The sequence below is a fragment of the Gallinula chloropus genome (genome assembly GCF_964237585.1).
Source record: "Gallinula chloropus genome assembly, chromosome: 3".
Classification (NCBI taxonomy): Eukaryota; Metazoa; Chordata; class Aves; order Gruiformes; family Rallidae; genus Gallinula; species Gallinula chloropus.
The window spans coordinates 83813292-83836895 of NC_140087.1; positions in this window are offsets into that span (position 1 = coordinate 83813292).

A 23604-nucleotide genomic window follows, 5' to 3' on the forward strand; every position below is an offset into this window, starting at 1 on the left:
GAAAGAGAAACAGTCAAAATGGACAATGCAAAACAATGAAGGTCAGAGGAGAGCCTTCTGCTACATCAGCATCCTTTGATGCTTTAATGAGTGTTTTTTGATTATTCATCCAATTATATAATATTTTAAACTGATTTTATTTGCAAATATAGTGCCCATTCCTGAGACAAATGTGCCAGAGGACTTTGCAGTTTATTTCCACAATATTCCATGACTCTTACTAAAGTCATTATAATAGTGGCCTTTAACAATAAATCTCAGGCATCACTGATATACTTAGAAGTATGAGACATTGTTTGTGGATATGGAGATGATAATATAGACAATATCTTCCTCCCCTCCAAAAAATAAATTTGTATGAAGGCATAAGTAGTGACTTTCAGGGACTGAATTAATAAAGTACTTTAATTTTGTACTGGATCAGAATCACATCTGGTGCTGCTCACTACTTACACAAGAGATTTAAGGTGTACAAGAGGGTTACTTCACTACCCCGATATTGCTGGCAGGCAAGCTCAGCGTTGCCCAAAGGAGAGCTTGGTTCCCACCTCACCATTTCCATTACTGCTCTCCCAGCCCGGGCTTGTGGATTTGGCTTGCTCCACCTGAAGTTAAATGCTCTTCTTCTGGAGCTTCCCTCAGCCTTGGGTTTGATGGCAATTAGAGAGGGATTGGCACTTGATCTCAGGAATATGCCTGTCTCAAGAGGATAAAATGAGCTTCTATCTGGTGTTGATGGTGCTCTCTTTTAACTAGATCTGGCAGCTGAAGTTCAGCCATCTCTAGGCTCTTTCCCACAAATTAATTCTAGGTTATTGACTTCACTGTTTGTTTTTTTTTTTCTTTTTAACAATCCAGACTAATTAACTTGACTAACAGTCTTTTCCAGGTAAGAAAAATCTTAACTAGATTGATTATCTAGAGATACTGATTGTGGGCAGCCTCCTTCGCACGCAGACAATAAGGGTTGTACTGAAAATCTTTACCTGAGCCCCAAAACACATCATCAATGGTGTCCTTGAAATCCACCTTTCTGCTCCCTGAACTTGCAGTTTCCTTGTTATATGCTGAGATGCTGGAGGCCAGACCCCTTCAGCGTCAATCATGCCAGATTCAAGACATGGATGTAGAAGTGTAGCGAGTGATCTACATAATCATTCTTTCCAAAATCATTACTGCTATGTTAGCTCCCTTAGATGGAAGGCAGATATTTCAGCTTTCCCTCAGAAATCATTATCAGATGGAAAGGATACATCACAAGAGAAATCTTTGCATCAAAGCTGCTGAAGCCAGCTGTTACGTGGAATTCAGAGAATCTCTACTTCTGTGGCACGACAGCAAACGTGGTTAGATCCAAATGTGATGGCAGTTTTCAAAGACAATCACAGAATCATTAGCTCAGATATTCAGCTGTTTGATTTATTTTCTAGTAGGCAGCTAGTGGATTAATGAAGTAGCAAGCAGTTTTAAATCCTCGGCCTTGTGGAATTTCTCTCTGGCTCATGTAACCATGGCTGTAACTTAGAGAAACTGGGCTTTGATACGCGATTTTCACACCTGGATCATCTTTGCCCAGTCTTACAGCTTATTCCTAGATTTTGTTACCCTGTTTGAGTCTGATAGTTTGAGTAGCTAGTTTTAGATTTAAATACTTCATATTCTGTAAAACTCTTTGAGCTTGGTTGCTTTGTTGCTATATAATTGAATATAGGTTATCATCAACTTTATTGCAGCATTTTCTCCTGGACCAATAACTGTACTCTGGGACCTCATAGGGCTTATTTCCTGGAAGCGTTCAGTTAGATCAGAAGAGTTCTGTGCAGAGCATTGCTGTCTGGGCTTTACCACTAAGGTAAACTTTTTCTGTCTCTCCAGCAATGTAAAAGGGCTGTGAATCATTTAAATCATGCTCCTGAGGATTTCTAAAGAGCAGTTACTACAAGATCTATTCCATCCTCTTCTTGCTGGTGAGGCCAGTGTTCCTAGCTCTGGCTGAACTGAACCATTGGTGGTTTATAGCTCTGGGATCAGGGAGGACTGGGACTGTGGTTGGCTGAACAGTGCCTTACAATTCTGGAGGGAGGAAAAATAGGCCTTCTGATTGCAGGCTGTTCTCTCCCAAAATGAAGCTGCATCCACTGGAAAAGATGGAGATGTGTATGTAGTATGTGGCATCACCCTTTTCCTCCTGTGCTACAGGGACAGCAGATTGATCCAGCCTTTACTTCACTGTGTATGGCAATTCTTTTCAGGTGAAATAATTGTAGCATCCTCGAGGCATCAGCTCGTAGGCTGCAGTCTGCTATTAACGGTAGCTGCAGTATCTCTTATCAAAGGAGCAAGAATTGCGTATGCAGTTCAAGTTACCTTCATAAACGAAAGAGTTCTACCAATTTGAGTTTATCCTTAGCGTTTAATAGGTGTCCCCAAAGCAAGGTGGATGTCTTGGGCCTTGCGCAGAATCAGGGCGTTGTTAGTAACAGTGTCTTGGGCTCCCTAAAGACCTTATTGTAACTCTACAGCGTAAAACTGATACTGCGAGTCCTTTTTATGGATTGCTTGCTCACTGTGCTCCAAGGCTGCAGCCAACTGGCTTCAAGATTGCACCCTGCTGACACTTTTCCAATTACATGTTGTACAAATATAGACTTCCAGGTGTAGTAGTACAGGAGGAGGTATTAAAAAACCTGTCGGGTTCCTGGAATCTCAAAACTAAAGGAGTCAAACATTTCAGAATGAGGACTGAGCATGATTAAACATTATCCATTGTTCATCTGTGGTGTAAGTCATACTCCTGCATGTCAGTGTGTTTGCATACTACCCAAATTTCCCATTAAGTAAGAGCAGCTACAATCTGAAATCTTGATACATCCTCCCTTTAACTTTAGCGAGTAACATGCTTTGAAGTATTGGGAATTTCTTGGTTATGAGCTTAAAATCAGTTATTTGGGTGAGTGGTATTAACCTGAGGTTTGTGTTCAGGGTAAAAGGGCATGTAAAATTGTGGGTTTAGAGAGAAAGCAGTTGGTATGTGGCTTCAAGTAATTCACTTTATACATGAGGGCTTTTGTGGATTCATTCTGTTTAGTGCTTTGTGTCCTTTATGGACCTTTATATTATCAGAATAGTTGCGCTGCATGTTTTACATGGAATCAAATTATACCCACTTGAATGGTAGAAACTACCAGCAATGAGAGTGACCCCTTTCCTCCAGCTGATATTAAAAATACTCTTTGATATCATGGGGATTACACAAATACTGTGATTTTCTTATAAAAGCTGGAAAGTAGGTGAGATGTTCTGCTGCAGTGGGTGGTTGAGAAAATACTTAATGTAAGAAACTATGCCTGACACCATAAAGAAGGTTGGTTGGCTTGAATTCATTTGAATTTTTTATCATGACAGTTTGTGCTGCTAATTAGGTGCTATTGGGAGTGAAAGCCATTTTGAAGACTTGCTTCATCAGCCATTTTGCATGGTAATGAATCCCCTTAATGCTTGGGGCCATAGGATTTGCCTTTCCCTCTCTCTCATTGAATGAGACCCCTCACTCCAGCAGAAGCTGCAATTGCAGAGCTTAGCTTGAAGGCACTCTACTGTACACTTAAATCCTGGGTGCGAAAGGGGAAGAAACCAGTTTGGGAGAAAAATGCATACTCTTCCATTCTGAAGTTGCTCAGAAGGGGGTTAAGCCACTTAGAAGAATTTTCTCCTGCATTTGCTTTAAAGTTGAGTAATATGAATTATATATATATATTTAAAGTATGGTAACGTTCGTGCTAGCTTTCCTCCCAAACCCATACTTCTTCTAGCTTGTACTCTCATATGGCACATCCAGCATGTGTGGGTTTGTATCCAAAAGAGCTGGGTTGTTTTCCCTTCTGAGTAATGCTGCCTTTCTCAGCTCTGTCCCAGAGGAGGGTTGCACAGCACGATGTGGCAGAACGCAGTGCAAAAAGAAAAGCCTTTTCCCTACATCTCTAGCCAGAACACCTTGTGAACAACAGCTAGACATTTAACCACTTGTCAAGCTTGTCTGATAGGCTGTCATGTCTAAATCTCAAACCAAAAATAGTTTGGGGGGTGTTTATGGAATTTTTTGTTGTTATTTTTATTTTTTTCCCTCAACACCAATGAATCTCAGGCTTTGCAAGGCAAACGCTAAGTGCCAGCTCTGCATAGCACTAACACTAGGAAGAGCAGCTCTCATGAATGTGAAAGGAGGAGATCTTTGGCACTGGATTACACCAGCACCATCACAGTGATCCGTGTTGCTTGTTATCTGCTTGAATATTCACTCTGAATGCACCAGACATGATAACTGAAAAGCAAAATGAGCACAGAGCAGTGTCTTGCCTGACAGCAGCACTACGCTGAGCCTGCAAGCACCAGCCTGAGCCTTCAAGCTGTTTTCTGTCCTTCTGGAGACATTAACACAAACCACAGTTAGCATCAAGTCCCTCCGCACCTTTCCCCATATCCAGCACCTTTACCCAAAGCCAGCAAATGAATGACATTGCCTGCCTTTTTTTAATAACATGGACAGGATATGTTCTTTGGTGAGATTTGTTTTAAGCATGGGGCAACTACCTGTTGAGCTCACCTTGGGATGCAATTTGCAGGCTGAGTCCTCCTACTTCTCCATAAAAGATGCGAATGAACTACCTGGTATAATTACAGCCTGGAGTAGGGATGTCCAGGGTTATTGTGGCTGAGCTCCAGCATTCAGAGCATGTTGTGCTGTGTCAGCACCTGAGGTTTTATCATCAGCTGGTGTCTTTTGATTCAGCTACATTTATTTCACCAAGGCTTTACAGATGTCTGCAACCCCCTATGTGGCCTTAAATGTTAAATAAACAAATATCTGGCTTCTGATCAAGGTATGCTGCTGAAGTATCTATTTTTTCTGCCCCATTTCAAGGTGTTTTTTCCTTACAAAAACTCACCATAAATTCTCTCTCTGCCCTTTTGCCTTTTCATGGAGCTTTATTAATTTTTTTTTTCTATTTTTAAAAACAGCTATCACATTGCATATATAGAACTGAATTGATTAAAGAACATTTTTAAAAGAATCACTGTTTTTCTCTAAATGGGAAGTAGATCAAGGAACATACAAGTATTCTTCATAAAAATCATTCAACTGACGTTAATGCATGCATAGAGGGGGAAAAAAAATCATCCATGTACAGTAAATGATACAGAACAGCCTCTTGCCAGGATCTTGCAGCAACTTTTAACTTGGATGGTTGGACAATGTTAAGCCATGTTTTAGCCCCCAAACCTTATCAGAAGTTGGTAGAGTTAAAAGTTGAACCAAATAATTCTACATAATCTGTGCTTCAGTGGAGTATGGGTTACAGGTAAAAATACAGTTTTGAGGCGGGTTGCAGGGAGACTCCGAAAAAGCCCCAAGCAACCAGCCCCAAACCTTCAGCATTTCTGTTAGAAAACTTAAATAAATAAAATTAAAACCCCAGAAGCTGAAGTTGGGGGGGCTCAGACTTGCCATCTCAACTGTGGCCTCTTCTGCAAAAGCATAGATGAAATTCCTGTCTGTGGTACAAGAACAGCAATGCAGGGAGCAATCAAACATTGGGAAACCATGGCTGATTTTTTTTTTTTTCTTTTTTCCTACTTAATGGCAGGACTGCAGCAATTTTTTGTAGTCCTGCTTGCCTCAGGCAGGAGGGGTAGAGTGGCTACTTGTTTCCATGGAGATGTTTTGGGTTGTGGGTTTTTTTGGGTTTTTTTTAGCAGGTGGACTTGGTCTCACATGTCTCTGAAATAGCAGAGGCCAATTTCCTTCACTGCTCTTGGAAACACACAGCACAAAAGGTTAGCTTTCATCCTGAAGCTTGAGGAGGCTTGGTGTGTTGAAAAAAAGTTGTTAGCAGACTGGGGTTTTACAGTTTAACTCAGGGAAAAATAAATTCTTCTTCACATATGGAGTGGCAAAAGATCTAATCCTGAATCTTCGTAACAGTCCTGTTGCTTTCTAGAACAGGAGAAGTGTAATGGAGGAGAAGCCTTACTTGTGCATAACAAAAGCAGCTTGTTGGCTTGGGATTTCTAGGGGTGTGCAGTCTTGAAGTCAAGGCCCTTTGCAGAAGAGTGGAGATGGCAATGTAAAATGTGGGTGGATAGTAGCAGCTTTCACTAAAGACATCATTGATCTTAAGGTCCTCTTACAACTTCTGGTCCTTGCATCCTATGAAACTAGCAGGGCAGTCTGGGTTTGTTGAAGTGCACTGAAACAAAAGGAAGATTTTGCCTGTCTTCCAGCACCAAAAACCTGTAGCTATGATCTTTTTAGATTTGAGATGACCATACCAATAAAACTCAAGAGTCTGCTCTCATGGAAACAGATGAAAGTCTTTCTGTTGGCACAAGGAAGAGTAAGATCGGGCTAATGAAGCTAATGATTTCTTCCTGTTTCCAAAATAAAGTCAGAACCAAAGCCAAAACTTGGATGCATTTTTCAAGGTAACAATTCTGGATATCCACTGGTCATCCACGATAAATCTGAAGTTCTTTTCCCAAAATGAGTATAAGGGGGGAAAAAAATCAAGTTTATTTTGGGAGCAAAGCTGAGGCAGAGGTTAGGAGCAGCTTACAGTCACTGAACTCTTTCACTGGCAACAGCTGCTTCCCTCTTGCCTAAATATTTCTAACTGATTGAGCTTGAGGCAGAAACTCCATGTGTCTTAAATGAGAATAGCAAACGTAGGCAGATCTGATACAGCACTTTATCATGTCCGACAGCATTAATAACTGGCAGAGATATCTAGGCAGGGTTCTGCCTAAATATAGTAGCTCTTTAGTGCACAGTATTCAGGTTTTCCATGTCAGGATAAAACTGAACAAAAACAGTCCCCAAAGGAATTGGTTCATTTTCTAAATACTTATTTTCCCTCCTGTACTAACTTATGTGGCCAGATATGTTCTGCCTCAAATGAAAGTTCGATTTCAACCATCTTCCAGCTCCCAAGTAACTTTCAAAATCCTTGGATAGCATCTTTTTAAGGAAATTGTAGCAAGAATGAGTAGTGTATTCATTCAGATCTCCATCCAGCGTCATCTTTTCTCAAGTAATTACAAAGACAAGGACTGCGCTTCAAAATCTTCCATTTTTAAAAAGTAATTACCTACAGAGAAACTGTATTGGAAAGACATTCCTCATCATTAATTATTTAGGAAAGAGGCTACTATCAGTAGGAGCCTAAGCACAGGTCTAGTAAATCACATAGCAATTGTTACGTCCTGTATCTACTGGGGTTTGTTCCCAGTAAACAAGGCTTGAACACTGTCAATTACAGATGCGGCTGCAGGGTGTTGGGGACCGCTTTTAATAGGATGTGATCGCTTCTGCCTCAGCAATGACCTGTTCAGTTGGCAGTAAAAAGGAAAGCCTTTCCTAGGATAAGGCATAGCTTCAATTTTTCAGATGCAGGATGAGTTTTTTCTTGGTAGCTTCCTTGCCTTCTCTTTAACTTCTCGCTAAACTTATCTTTATCTTCTTTGCAAACTCTCCCATCCCCAGCCTCTGACCCCAGTGAGGTCACAACTTTGCAGCTGTGATTTACATTGTTCTAGAGCTGCAGTCAGTGCAGGAGATGCTGACTCATAGTCTGTGGGGGCTAGTGACCCCAGGAAATGGAGGGGTGGGGGTCTAGACAAAGCATGGTGAAGTTTGTATTTGGAAAAACAGGTGAAAAAATGTGATAAACACTTGTAAATACAAATTATTAGAAATTAGTCCTTATCTGAAGTGAGGGGAGCACGTCTAGATTTTGCAGTACAAATCAGTGTCTAGTTGCTTCAGGGTTGATAGTGTCAAGATGATATTTGCATTAGCTAGCTAATTATTTAATTCATTGATGTGTTAAATGTCTGATTTTTATGTTAATTTGGCATATTTCTGGCAAGGAAAAAAATCTGGCAGCTATCTATAGTGTCAGTTGAATCTGGGCAACATTGAGGCAAGAATTTCCATTCCTGCACTGGGACAGAGTGAAAACAGAAGCGTTGGGAGCTGTTGCAGTTTGGGAGTAATTCACCCTTCTTCACCTGTGTCCTGCAGCCACAGGGCAGAGATGAGCAGAACTCACTCTGCTCTTTGTCTGGCAAACCTGTGCCACCGCTATCCTTCCATTCTCTTCTAATGCTGAAAATGCAAGGATACACTCTTTCTCCTCCTCTACCCCTGCCCTCTCTTCTGCTCTCCCTTCATCTACACAGTAAGGATTAAAAAAAAAACAAACAAACCACAAAACCAACCATTTGTGTAACTTGCCAAAATCTGTAACTTAATGATTTTGTTTGGGCTAGTAGATTTTTTTTTTGGTATTTGCTGAGATGTTAAACTTGGTGGAGATTTTGGAGAAATAGAGCTCCCTCTTTTTAATAATTAAACAGCAACAAGCCAAACAAAACCATTGCATTTGCTGCTACTTTCGTAAGAAGAAAATAGCACAAAATGGCTAGCACGTAGGTTAGTTTGTTTGCAGGCAGAGAAAGATTAGTTGATCTGAAAGCCTGAGACACATGAATGATGGATGATTTTCATCTCTGATGCTTTGGTTCAGCAAGGCACTTACACATGTGACTAACCTTAAACACCTTGGACAAAATCATTACTCCACAGCAGTAATATAATTGAGCTCTGGTTCCTCCAGCACAGGCAGTATATCATCCCTTACATGCACTGGCGTTCCTCGCCAAGCAGCAGCCTAACGTGTCATGTTGGAAGAAGTGTCCTTTGTGGTGTAAATTGGTGGGTACATGGCGAGATTTATCTGCGCTCTGACCTGTTGGGAGGGAAGAGAATCTGTGTGTAGCTTATGGTATCTTAGAAGTTTACAAATATTCATTCATCAGGCAGTAGCTACAAGACTCTGGTTCTGTAAACAAGCTTTGTTTCTTTGATTTCCACAGGTCTGTGCCAGTTTGCCAAAGGACAAGATAAATTTTTGGGTTTTCCCATATCCTTTTGCTTATTGTTCCCAAAAGCTCCTTGAAGCAATAGGTGGGAACAGCAGAGGCTGAGGTCTGCTGTAGGAAGGAGGTGATGGTGGGCACCCGAGAACCAAGCAGGGTCTTGGGAGACCTGTAGTCTATCTTCTTTCTGTACCAACTGGTGCCACTGACTCAGCCCTTGGTATCTTCGTCACAATACCAAATTGGGCATCTATGTTTCCTGGCTTAGAAAAGTTGGTTTTGGTGGCAATAAGACCGAATGCCTCATAAATACCTTTGAAATCCAGTGGCATGAGGTGTGTCCTGAGGATGCAGTATGATGCAAATACCCGCAGCCTTTCATTCACCAAAAGAAAGAGTCTTCTCTCTCACATGTAGAAGTACTTACCTACAGCTTGACTTAGGTCTGTTGGAGGATTACACTCTAGAGCTATAGCTTCTTAACACCTCATTTGTCTTTCCAGTTATGGGCAATCGGATTTCTGTCACTTAAAGCAGATGATGGTATTTTCTACTGTATGTGATGACCTAATGGCCACGCTGAGAAAGTGGGAGACTTGAAGCTCTCTCTCTTTTTTGCATCTCTAGAAAGGTTGACTTATAGGCACCATAATAAATCACCTCTTGCCACCATGGTGCACAGACTACAAGATTAAAGAGGACGAGTGAGAGAGCTGGAGTAAGCATACAGGGATCTAAATCTGTATTCCAGCGACAAAGATCCTTGCCAGAAGGGAAGCAGTCCTGGGTTCTGGACTTGTAAGAGCTAGCATTGGCCTACATGTACTTATAGAGAAACCTGTGTTCATAGCGGAGTAACAGCAGTGGAGGTAAAGTTATGTCAATGCTAGTGATTCTGAAAACCCCATTCCAAAGGGACATTTGCATTACATGCAAAATCCTTGTAGTTTGAGATGTTGATTTAGACAACTAAGAAGCTTTGCTTTTGAGCCAGCATTAACTGATGAGTTATTGACTGTATCCATACCTCAATGAATAGAGCTCCAGCTGGAATAATGTGTTTGCTATTGACAAGTGCTGAGGTTGAAGTAAATTAATTTAGTCAAGCTCATAGATTCTTTTTTTTACCACTTATGAAGAAGAGGTGCAACTTTATCTAGATACTGCAATCACACAGCTTCTCTTGAAGGATCATATTCTACTTTCTCTGAGGTAATTCAAGAAAGAGCTGTATGATAGCTGAATTTTTACAAAGAGAAGCCAGTTCTGTTGCTGCACTTAAACTAAGAGTGACCTTTTCCAAAGGCTTAAACCTTTTGAAAATCAGTGAGATGTAGTCATGGAAGTCAGAGATTACACAGCATCAACAGTGTGAAGAGTAGATCTGTAGTAAAAACACCAGGAACAGTTATCTTACAGCTTCAAAGGGTATTTGTGTTCATCTCTTTCCTAGAAATGCAGTGTAATCAGAACTACAGGATGGAATTAATCTCAACGTGTCAAAGAGAAACACACTGCTTACAAACTATGCCTTGTGAGTGTACAATACCTTTCTGGTTAGGACGTGCCTCAGGGCTGTGGGAGGTTAGTTAAAGTACCTGTGGGTAGACTGGGTCCAGGCAAAAAGGGAAATGGCTGGTGCTTCACTGAGTGCCTCTTCCTACAGGGCACTTAGCCTTAATTCTAAAGATGTCATGTTCCCATCACTATCTTCTGTTGAATGATGCCACTAGATTGATCCTCCTCCTGCAGCTCACTTTGATATGCCAGAGTCAGTGTCTTTCTGCTGTGACAGTGAAACACAGTATATTTTGTGTAAGGGCAGTCAAATTCTCTGAGCTGAACTCAGTAAATCGGTCTCTCTATTTATATTCCTGTGCTGCACAGCTACTGATCTCAAAAAAGCAGCCTCTTCCTTCTACCCTGAGATCTCCCCTGATCAGCCAATTGTGCTATTGTACTGATAAAATAGATCCGTTATTTAGCTATAGCTATCTCAATTATTGTTATTCTTAATTGGTCTCATTCTTTTTGTTATTACCCTTCTGAGGGGGATTAAAATTAGCCACATATTGAATGGTTCCTATATCAATAGAAACGGACATGTATTTAAGTACAGAATAAATGCAGCTTTGCCCAAATAACAAATCAGCAGAACAGTCTCTACATGTAAGTGGTTAATGGCAAGGACTTAAGGAGCTGTTAGCACCACAAGTGCTAACCCTAGGTGAGTTCTGATCGACATTCTCTAATCAAACAGTCAGGTTAATTTCCACACAATTTATTCAAGCTAATTGGAGGGGGAAATAATAAAATAAAGCAGGTAGTTATCTTACTTGTGTGGAACATCCCTAAAAAAATCAAAGAACCATAATGTAGGCTGTATAGAGAATACAGAAAATAATAATCTTAATTACTTAATTTTATATTTGAGAAATTATCAAAAATGTATGTAGCACCTGGTGTTATTAGGCCAGTCTCTGTTCTGCATCAGCCCCTTCGTATACAGATGTTTAGTGTGTTGTTTGTGTTGTACTGTAAGCATTCCTGTAGTGCCATATGGTTTTGTAGTTTTATGACTACCTGTGGCATAGATTTTTGGCACATTCTTTAGCCCTCATCTGCCAATAAAATGGCTAATCTGGGAAGCATGTTCATACTTTAATCAAGGTCGTTAGTCACTCTAAAAAACCCCTTTTGTGGTAAGGGTTGTGTAACTGCAATTAGCTATCGGTTAAGTGTGGAGAAGGTGTGAAAGCTCATTCGCTTACCCAAGGAGTTTAACCTGTAGCTGAGAATTATTACAGTGTACAGTGTAATTGCAATGTCATTAAGATGCATGGATTTCTAATTTGAAAAGTACTTCATATATCAAGTGGCAATAATAGATGAATCAATCGTATTAGCTTTGCAATTTCATTTCTCATAGTGTGCCAAATCCCAGAGCTTCCAGAGTCACCACTGTTGGTGGGTGATGCACACCTTCTCTGCGTGCTCACCTGTTTAAGCACAGAACTCCAAGAGTACAAACCAATGTACAGGGACACAGTGGCATTAATGCTGCAGCAATATCTGTACAGTTGAAGTGATCTGGGTGCCTCTGCTCAAGTGGTTATGGATGTGTTAGGGAGTAAAAATCCATGCTGCTTTTTTGAAAGTATCTAACAAGGAATGCGTACAGTGTAAATGGAATTGCTTTGCAGCTGCTCTCATCTTACTAGAAAGTCATGTGCATATATAGAGAGAAGGAATGGGGGCAAAGTGCCAATCGACTTTCAGATTTCTTCAAGAATGTTTCATGTATAAAGGCATAACTTCTGCTTGCGGCTTTTATGGGAGATACTAAGAAATGTTTTCGATCACAGGCAGGTTCAAAATGTGTAAGTTTAACTTTTGCAGCTGGAAAACGTTTTTTTTTTTTTCATTATAAAGGATCCTATCATCCTCTTGTGCTGAGGCTGGAAAGAAAATGAAAATGCTCTCCCTTTGCACAAGGCCATAAGGACTGGGTTATTGTCTGATCTCATTGCTGGTGGGGAATCTCTTCTCTCAGATGTCTCTGCAGGCTGCTGGTATTGCCATTGCAAAGAGAGGTATGGCCAAATTTTTCCTGAAGGCCATTCACTCAGCTTGAACTTGACTCCAAGTCAACAGTATTGGAAGTTTCCAAACAGTATTGGCAATTTCAGGCTGAAAGCTTGAGGATGTGTGAATTAAAGCATGGTTGCAAAGCTTGGGGATAGGGTTGTCTTCAAGGAAGCACAGAACTTTTGGTTTTCCCTGAACTGTAACTATCTGGGAAGATATCCCTTACTATTTGTAGTAACAGAGAAGCATCCTCCAGCCACTCTTTATTCAGGCTTTTTGAGGCATTTTATGAACAAGTGAGATCTGCCTGGCTGCTGGCAGTTGTCTTTGGAGTGATACAAAAGTAATCAATTTTTGCCGAGTTGAATTTGAACATGTTGAATTTAGAGTACAAGGGCTCCATATAATCAAGCAAATTAGAACAAAGACTGATTAGAAAACAGACATGTGCAATCAGATCAAATGTTTTCTGCTCGATGGGTGAAGAAATCAGATCAATGAAATAGTGCTGCACGGGGAAAAAAAGGAGTTTGAATTGTAAAGCAACTGCAAACTTGCAGACTAATCTTTCTTCACTGCTTTTTGTCTGCCTCCACAGTGAACAGGAGCAGCCTGGAGCTCCCATACCACAAACACCCGTGTGTAGACACAGATGTACCCCGAATGGGAACACACATGGATGGGGTGTTACATAAGTGTGGCTTTCTCCCAGACTGGCATCTAAACTACACCTGTGTGCAGCCACGTGTCATAGAGAGAGAAATCACGTGGTGTCAGGGCCAAGCTCTTTGCTGCTTTACTTAGAAAATGGCAGAAACAGCTCTGCTTTCATATTTGTCTTTGAATACGCAAAAGTAGCAATCTTGGACTGCTCCAGAGAGTTTTCTGAAGCTTACCCATGCTGTTAGCTTTCTGGACACGGCCACCACATTCCTTCCATATCTGAGACACATAAATCTTCACGAGCTTTTAGTGGACCAGTATACAGATTCAGCAGTTGCTGAAAGAAAGATGGAATGTGAAAACTTCAGCTCCCTGCTACTCCAACTGGACCTGAGCAGATACATTCCTTTCCCTTGAAATCCTCATTAATTTCTTAATTTGTTTGGGTACAACAGTCTCTTCTAGTCTACAAACATCAGAAGCACTGACCTCTATACACAAAATAGACACTTCAGTAATCCCCCCCTTATTTTTCATGGCCTGTTGGCATTTGTTGTTCAAAGTCCTTTAAACTTGTCTCATTATTTGAAAATGTTAGAGCCTTCTTCAAAGCAAGAAATTGTTAAGAAAACATTTGAGACTGTAGCCCTCCTTTTTCAGAGAGGGGATTGAGAGGTGAGCTCTTTGTTATGTATTTCTTGATAGATTTTTGTTGCTGCTGTCTAGAAAAAAGTGTGGGGGGGAAGGAGGTGGTGGTTAACATATACTTCGGGTTCCTTTCAATTAAAGTACTATGGTGTGTTTATTTTTCAAAGGTGCATTATGAGCTTTGTGTGCTGGGGACTAGTGGTGGAATTGTTTGTACCTTGTTCATGAGTCCTGTCACTGTAGAACTGTCACAAATTGCCAACATAGCCCAGGGCCCAATAGTGCTGAGACTTTTTTAATATATAAACTGACTAAATTTTAGATTGGTATAATGTTCTTTTTTGTCTGATTACTCGATGAGCCCGATTTTTGAAGGGATTTTATTTTAACCTTGGCATTGTAGAACATTGTAATTTGAGTTTTATCTGCTCTTATGTTTGGTACCAAAACAAAAGCCATCTGCTTTTTAGCTCTTCAGTAGATATCCATCATCTTGCTGGCAGTTTTGTTTGATATGCTCCCAGCTGATGTGTTTCATCTCACTAAATTCTCTGGAAAAGCACAAAATTATTATGTTTTCTTCTCTCAGAAGTAGCAATGAAAAGCACAGCATAATAAAGCAAAATAAATACATTTAAGGCAATTAAAAAACCACACCTCCAAAGGATCTAGACAAATTAATATGGAAGCTTGAAAAAACATAACTGCAGAATTTGGAGTTAAGGTTTGAAAACTAAGATTCAATCGGTAGCAGGATTTGGGAATTTCTTACTGACAACCCTGCAAAACGAGAAGGAAGATCTCTTCCCATACATGTCTCCTCAGAGCTACTGAAGGCACTTTCTGCTCTGTCTATTTTGCTGTCAGGTCTGACTACTTGAAGTGCCAACATTTTGCCAGGTTTGTAATAACGCTTGATTCTTAGGAAGGGATCCTTAGCTTTTTGGTTCAGCTGTTCAGCTACCTCTGCTTCTGATGACTGTTTTTGGAGGTGGCAGCATTGATGTTCCCTCAGACATAGCTTGATACTTTTCAAGATACGTGATAATAGGCTTTAAAGGGTCCCACACATCTCTCTCTCCCCTACTCCTCTTGATTTCTATGACAGTCACAACTCTGTTCCAGTGCCACATTGGCCACAAAACTTTGAGACACTCCTCTGTCCTCCCTGGTGATGTTTGACTTGGAGGCCCCTCTCTGCATCACGAATGAAGCTGTGTGCCCCTCCAGCCTCAGTGGGGGAACGTATCTTCAGGGCTATGCCCACACCAAAGTTCACCTGTCAACTTCAAATCTGTGTCCACAGAATAAAATAGTTCTGCATCCAATGGATTGGAATGGGAGTCAATCTGCCTGACCAGTGAGAGATGATGGTGGGGTTTTCTTTTTCGCTGCTTCCCCAAATATTCCTCTCTCCCGAATGCCAGCAGAAGGCTGTCCTTTCCAATAATGTCATTGAGTGAAGAAAAAAATGAAAGATGTAGACAGGATCAATCATACATTGCTTGTGTTTTTGCAACTTTGCCATAAGTTTTAATGGAATCTCTTAATGGAATATTTCTAAACAAAAAATTAATTTCAGATGTCAAAATAAAACATTCCGATTTCAGAGCTTTCTCTCAAAATAGGCTGGAATTTTTCTCATTCATCTTTTCCTGGAAAAGGTTTCCATTTCAGTAAATTAGCCTTGCTTGACAAAAGCAACAACAAGCAAACCTGAAAAAACTTCTGGCTGCTTCAGATGGTGTTTGTGTCACACATGCCAAAACAGGGCTACAGGCACACATGAACATGCTGCTATGGACTGACTTCAGTATAAACCAATACGTGTTTGCATGTTTTATGTTTCCTCAGTCTGTGCACTGCTCACAGCCAGTTGCTAACAAAGTTTTCAGAGCTCCCTTTTTGGCATCTCTCTCCTTTCCTGGTAATTAAAATTCCCTTTCTCCTCCTCCTGTTGCGAAAGAATAAGATGCTGCTGTCCCTTGGTGTACAAACCTGCATCTCACCTATCCCTCTGGACTATCCCTGCAGTACAGGAGAGAAGAGTTCAGCTTTGGTCAGATTTAAGACAAAACCTTCTGATTTTTCTCTCCTCCCCCACCCTGCTCCCTTGATGATAGTATGAGTCAAGCTGGGGTTTTTTTAGCTACCTGAAAATGGGTGAACCAGTGCCTCTGGGTCCATTTCTCTTTCGCTCTGCATAAAGTCACTTATATTGTTTTGCTGTTTCTTTTTAAAAAACCCAACCAAACACAACTAAGTGTCTTGGAAATAAAATGCCATCAGTTTAGAGGGGTGTAGATAGGAACCCAATGTTCATGGTCAGAAGTGACTATGTACAGTACCAGGCAGTGGGTTTTACATGTTTTGATACTTGTATTAACTTTTACATCTTATGGGATATTTTAATATAGCAAAAATTAAAGGCTGATGTATTTTAATGAGTGCCTTGTAGCAATGAAGTTGCAAAACAGTTTCTGTTGCTTTCCTATTTTCAAACACTCAAAACTTTGACTGTCAGCATGGAGTTTTCTGGGTTTGATCTATTCCCAAAGCAGGTTACTTGGGCTTTGTTACCCAGTTTGATGCATTTTATTTTGTTTTCCTTTAGAAAGCACTTAGATTTCTTTTGAGTCATGACAGTCATAAAAACTACACTTCATATACTTCATTAGGTAAAATTGCAGATTTTGCCCTCTCAGCTCTCGCAGAGACTTGTTAACTTTGAACCTCCAGATCTAACGTGGGACCATGTACTGTCACTCTTTTCACATGTCTTAAGCCAACACTACCAAAGGTCCTGAGAGCCATGGGTGATCTCCTCCAGTATCTATACTTGCTGCAGTGGGCAAAGTTCCCACAGTATTTGTTGTCGCACAGGATTTATCATCCCACTCAATGAAAAATGGGCATTTGCTTCTGGAAATGTTTCAGGGTGGAGGAGAGAAATGCTTTTTATTACATTCCTTGTCTATATATTTACTTTGTTTTTACTTTCTGTGGCAAGGCTGCTCCACGTTAGTGAGGTGCCTGGCCCATGTTAGTGAGGTGCCTGGCAGTACCACAAGGATTTGAAGGTCTTGCTGCATTTTAGCTCCCTTGTATAACAAATTTCTGGTTTAACAGCTAGGAAAAAAAGATACCGTCTTACATATACCATGTTTTGTGATGTGATCTGATGTTTTTGAACGCACAAAAGTGATCAATTCTCTTTTTTTAAAGCCAAATCGGACAGGAGGCTTTTCTTAACAACTTTAACGATAGGCTGTAATTCATTGTAGTTGGTTTGTGCTTCTCTTTACAGTGGCTGAAGAGTGAACTTCTCTTGTAGCAGTTTCTTGTAGGCTCGTTCTGCTTAATGTTAAAGAGTTAAGTTGCATGAGAATGAAAAGGAAAAGAAAAACCTTAAACAGCAACTTTGAGCTAGACAGACTAAAATTAAAATTCTGAAAGGTTGACATGAGGCTTGAAATGTCCCTTGAATAGAAAACTAGACAGTGTTGCATCCTTTACAGAGGAAGCTTTTTCGTGTAGGTTGGCCTTTTTGCTTTTTTCTTAAATTTTCATGCAACAACTTTATTATCTAATTGCTGCCAGTAAAAGTTGTTTCTTTTGTCTGTCAGTCGTTTTTCCAGGTTCTGTGCCTTTCTGCATGACACACAACCTTTCCTTCGTTTCATTGCCTGTATTTTGCAGACTTAGCCTAATCTTTGTTTCCTTTACTCCTTCATTTTCATCATAATATTGCCTTTTAATTTTAGATCTAATTATTTAATTCACTCAGGAATCTCCAATGTACATAGAAGTGATCAAAACAGCAGTACTAGGAGAAAATATGTGGGCTAGAGGTATCTTGAGGGTCTGTGTGCTGAGATACAAGGGCTGAATGGTGATGATGAGGATGTGTCCATATGCTGTAGGGCTCCTCGATCACTTCTTTCTGGCAGAAGCATTCTCCAGCTTTTACAGTGGCCAAAAATAACATTTCACAGCTGTCATTCTTTTCATAGTCGCTGCCTTTCTGTGCCTCTCATTGCTCTGGGATTCCCCTGAGCTGAAATGCTGTATGTTTCCTGCTACCCTGTGTGCTGGGAAGCTCGTCAACAGGGCAGCCTATCAAACTGGCAAAAAATGTGGGGGCAGTATCTTTCTTTGTGTTCTCTTCACCATTAAATATGACATCACCCGACTTGCAAATGCTCAAGTACTGGGTTTGTCACTTTGGAGTGACCATACAGCGAGCTGGGGAAGAGTCTGGCAGTCCGATCTGAAAAGCTGTCTTATGTAGTGCAGGGGAAGTGCTTTTATGGTCCTTCTTCACTGCACTTCCTGCATCTATGTAGGGTATAAACATCATCTACCTCGGGGCAGTTGCCTGTTCTTTGGTCAGCATTTTAACAGGCAAGTTGTTCCTTTTAAGACGTTCGTTCTTGTCTATAGTATCGGTTCTAGTTAATGAACAGCTTTATGTGTGTGTGCCTGAGAATGAGCCGCTTCCTGATCAATTTTTCCATGCTTCGTAGTTCAGGATTGTCTGTGTGTTTCATCAATATACAATTTGATTTATTCTCCAGTTTTTTATTAAAGATGCTAAATTGTATCTGTTAACATGGCAACAGGCATTGCTGTATCTGTTCTTCCCATTTAAAAAGGAGGAGAGCGATATAAACCTTAATTAAACATTTTCAAATGTTTTTCTAGCACATACTAATACAATGATCAGGTATTGTCCTGCCAGTTTCCTTACATTTAGGGTCCGTGGTTATAAGCAGCTGCTTGAATCTTGGTCAAATTAAGATTTTTTTTTTTCTCTCTGCCCCATCAAGCAATTTTTTTCTCATTTATAACTTTCGCCAATTAAAGCAATTTGAGTTGTTACCACAGTTGTTTGTCTTTGAACTTCTGTTACCCAGGATTGAACATTACAAAACACTTCCACAAATAACTTCTGCTATTGATTTATTTTTATAAAAATGTTCAACTTCTGCCAAACACAAGAGGGACTTGAACTGGAACACAGGCTCGCAGAAGAAGTATTAGAGGTAGAAGTATCCATGGAAACAAACTTTACTGCAGATGTTCAGATATTCTCTTCAGTCACCCCAACCAGAGGTAGAAACCAGTATTGGCTAACCCGTCTTTGAATACTCACAGCTGAACAGTACAGCTTTAGCTCTGTTTAATGTCCATCTCTAAGCAAGCTGTTGGCAGATCCAACAGGTCCTTTTTACAGGAGAAATACTATTGAATAATTGTAAGAAAATAATAGATCCAATGCCCTGATACTGTCTTACTACCTTTGTAAAAAAAAAAAAAATTACAAAACCCAACCAACCCAAAGCAAAACCACCACAACACCACAAGACTAAAGTTTTCTGGTTTTTATTGTCATGAGTTGTGTTGTTACCTCTGTTGCCTCCTGTTTTGCTGGGGTTTTAAAACATCTGTGTTAAATCCTTTCATTAACCTTCAGTGTTCTCCCCCCTCTTGAATCTGAGCTAGTCCATAGCAAGGACTGTGGCAAAGCCTGCAGTTCCACGTACTGCACAACGCTGCACCATTAGGAATCTCATAGGTGGGATTAGATGGATGAATTTACAAGAAGAAAGCAAGATTTGATTGCTCAGCACGCTTATCGTAATCCAGCCTTCCAGTAATTCTCCCTGAATTTATAAAGTATTTTGTATGTTTAGGTTTTGGGGGTTATTTGCTTTTTTTTTTTTTTCCTCTCTAGTTTTATTCAGACACTGCATCTAAGCCAGTTGGTAAAGGTCTAACTGCTTACCACGTGCCTCTCCATGTGTACTCTTCTGCAGGGAGCTTGCCAGCAGACAGACAATTTCAAGACTGAGTTTGCAAATCCAAGTCTGCTCTCTGTCTAGAATCTGGCCCTGTGTACACAGTCTCACTGGTTTCATGCCTTTATTTTTAGGCAATTTATGATCCCTAGGAGGAGGTAACATTTTAAATCTGGTTAGAACCTAAACTCAGTCTAATTTTTTAGTAATTTTCTTTATTGCTCTTCAAAGAAACCTATCTTGGAGCTCAGGTAGAAACCTCTCAAATGGATAAAAGTTGGCTGTGGGAAATGCGAGCTACCAGTAGAACTGCTGACTTGATGTCCATCCCTCCATCCCACTCTCCAGTTCATTCCTGTGCTTTTGTAGCCAGAGTAACTGACTATGAAGTAAATTTTATTTTAATAAGCATTAACCAGGCAACATGTAATTGCAGATACAGGAGCACAAAATAACAGATTCTGTAGTAGGGAACGTCAGTGTAACTAATGGGTCTTAAAATGACCATTGCTTTCTCTATAAAGGCATCAAAGATGTTAAAGGCTTCTCAGATGATTCATGGTTTTTCTCCCAATTCCCATCTTATTTGCATCCCTCCTTAGTTTGGCTTTGTGCACAAGTCAATATGATACACATTTGTTATACAGTACTTGCCGTAAGCTGGGCAAAGGATTCACCAGTGAAGACTCCTGCAGTGTCACCAGTGATTGCTCTCAGACCTCCTTAATTGCGTATGGGTCAAGTTCCCAGAGCTGTGCTGGACTCCATTGCTTTCCAGTTGTGTGTTCTTACAGAATCTAACGAGGTGGGGTTCTTTCTAAGCATAGTTATTCTCCATGAACAGGACAGTGACCAGTAATGGGGTTTGCCTAACAATGAGTCAGAGATCTTTTAAACTTAGTTCTTTCTGTTTAGCCTATTGGTTTGGTAATGCTGGAAATAAGTTCCTTACAGAGAGGGGTTCTGCATTGTGTCTTAATCTATGGCAACTGGACTACATACACCCAAGGAAATGGAATTTGGAGTTTGAAACCAGAACAGTTCTTACAAAAAAAAAGAAAAAAAGTTTAGATCCTGTTAATATGAGTTTAAGGTTGGTTTCTTTTCACTCAAAAAAAGAGTTCTTAAAATGTGATTATAGATTTTTAATGCCAAAACTAAACAGTTGTTTTTCTATCAAAGAAGTCTGCCTCCCCCTCAAAATTATTTTCATTTTGAAAGTAAAATTGGTTTGGAGATGATCAGTGATGATTTTTTTAATATTACTCTAAGACTACGGTAATCTTATAATTGTCTTCAGTAATGGTGTCCCTGGAGGCCCTGATCACTCAACTGGTAAAACAAATGGGCTTGTTCTGACATTTGTGATGAAATACATTCCTGGGATTTCAGTGAGATTAAAAACAGTCAACTGTCAGCAACCAGGGAGTACTGCACCTTCCTAACCACTTCCACTAAGAATGGGAGTGGTATTCCCTCTCAGTGTGAACCAGAGTGTTAGGAACAGCAGTGATGTGAGCTGTGTGGGTTTACATCAGAGCACATAATGGCTTGGCACTCGGTGGAACCCAGTAACTGGGGTGTGGGGAGTGACTGCAGAGCATTACAATGCTCAATACACGTAATGAATAATTAGATGCGCCTATCAAAGACTGATTTAGGCAGCTATAGAAATTGGTCCTGGATAATTCACAGCAACGCTAGTTTTGCTCCCATAATCTGGTTGGATTGTAAACAATCAATTTACATTATAAAGGACTGAGAGCAGTAGTCACCAGAGTCAGAGTAGCAATTATTATGGTAATTAATAAAGGTAATTTTTTGTACTAATGAATCCCACCCTTTCAATTAGCTGGGCATGAGATGAGGGTTTCTTGGCAGGAAAGAAGGGCGGGGGGGAAGTGGGTTTTGGTTTAGTTTGCTCATAAGCAGCTCTAGAGAGCATAGGGGATTACGACAGAAAACCCTGAGCCAGTGACAGGCCCCTGATGTCTCTCAGTCACTTGTAAGCAGTATTGTTACTAATATTTTTTGTTTGCAGTTGTATAATTTGTTGACATCGTTAGCTTGGAGTAACTGTCTCCAGCCTGCCTTTTTCTTGAAGCTGCTATTGCTTTATGAGACAGAAGAAAGGCTCCTGTGCCCAAAAGCTTTATTTGCTGGTTTAGGAAGACCTCACCCTCTCCCTGCAAGCATGTTCATAACATGAGAAGGTTGATTAAAGACATTGTTCATGGGAAAAATCCATCCTACCTCTTTGGAAGGCAAGTAGAAAGATGTGTGTTTAATTTGTGTGAACTAACGCCTGAGGGCAAAGCCAAGGACAGCCAATTCAGGTATCAGCCACTTTGGCCTGGGAGGGTAGTGCCTGAAGTGACCTTGGGAACTGTAGATTTAAGGAACATAATGCTGAGAACCCTTAAAAAGATAGACAAGGGGACGTTGAAGGTACTAACTGCTAAGGTGGGCACAAAGAAGTGCTGCAAATGGCTTCATTAAACTTACAAGTTGTACAATCTTCGTCATCACCTACTAGGACTTTCATAGCTTTTCTAGTGTTGGTAAAAAATCAACGTCATGTTCTGCGAGGATTTTCTTGTGGGCACCAACCGCAAATGCTACGTGTCTTGTACAACACCTGCCTTGAGACCTCCTGCTTCACGAGCAGCTGCTGCATTCAAGTGCCTGTGCAGCCTCACCACTTGCATGCTCTGTGCTGTGCTTCCTTAATCACTGTGTTGCCAACTTAGCTACTACTTCAGGAGCACATCTTCTCTTTTAGATAATTGAAAAAGCATTAATTCGTTTCATTGATCCTGACTTCATACTTTTGTATTCATCCTACTAAGAAAGAGGAGGCTCTTCTGAGTGAGTCTGTGGGAGCTGTGATGGCAAATATACAGCAGGTAGGAGGATGCTGACTTCTGAATCATTTATCACAGTATTAATCAACCGTGCAATAGTTTCCTATTGCAAGCTCAGCCTTTGTCATCCTGAAATATTGAAACTGGGGAGATTTAAATACTCTGCAAATATATGCTTGGTCAAGGGGAAAAATGAAAAATGCCAACCTCTGATTAATGACATGGAAGGCATTTTGACAGTCTATAGCCAAGCATCTGATGCTTGCACCCTGAACTTCTTGTGTTTCTATTTTGCTTCCTGGGAATGAGCTGGGAGATCTTGACAATATGCTGGGATTGAGAGGCTGGGTGGATCAACACACTCAATTCCCCACTGCTGCAGCTAGCATCCCATTTAAATGAATGGCTTTTTAAAGGTAGTTAATGGGTGGAGGTTGTGTTTTGGGGGCACTAGGGCTGTCCGTTCTTTACTCTCTTTTCTTCAAATACAGCCCTCCTGCCCGACCAAGGTCATTTACCAACTTGATTGCTGTAATGGTGTTTACCAGTATTCACAATTGGGAAGCTCTGTTGCTGATACTTCATCTTCCAGAGCTGTTTTCCCTCCTTGGGGCATTCCTCAGTCACACTTACAGCAACAATCCCATCTGGTTTTTGTGTTTATTAACCAAGCTGAAGTCACCCAGTTCCCAACTGCTTCTGTTCTCCACCTACCCTGGCAGTCCTTTTCAAACCAGTTTCAGCTCCTGACTTTTATACAGCTCTGTTAGTCTTTGCTCAGCATTTCAAATGAGGTAATTAGGTGCTTGTACAGCAGCTTGAACATTGAAAATAATTCTCATAGATTCAATTTTTCCTCTTGTCACTGCACGGCAGCTTAAAGTCAATTTGAGATCACGCTGGTTGTTCTTCAGTTGCTTCTCCATTTGATGAGCTTACATCAGAAAATGTTGCTACTTCCAGAGCCTAAGCTCACATCTCATACCGCTGAGTTTTACCCCATCCTGGGCTTGTTCATCACTCGTGAGCTTGGGTTTGCATAAAGAAAATGGCCAGTTGACAAATGTTGCTAAAGAAAACGTGTTGAGAGCAGCTCAGGAAAG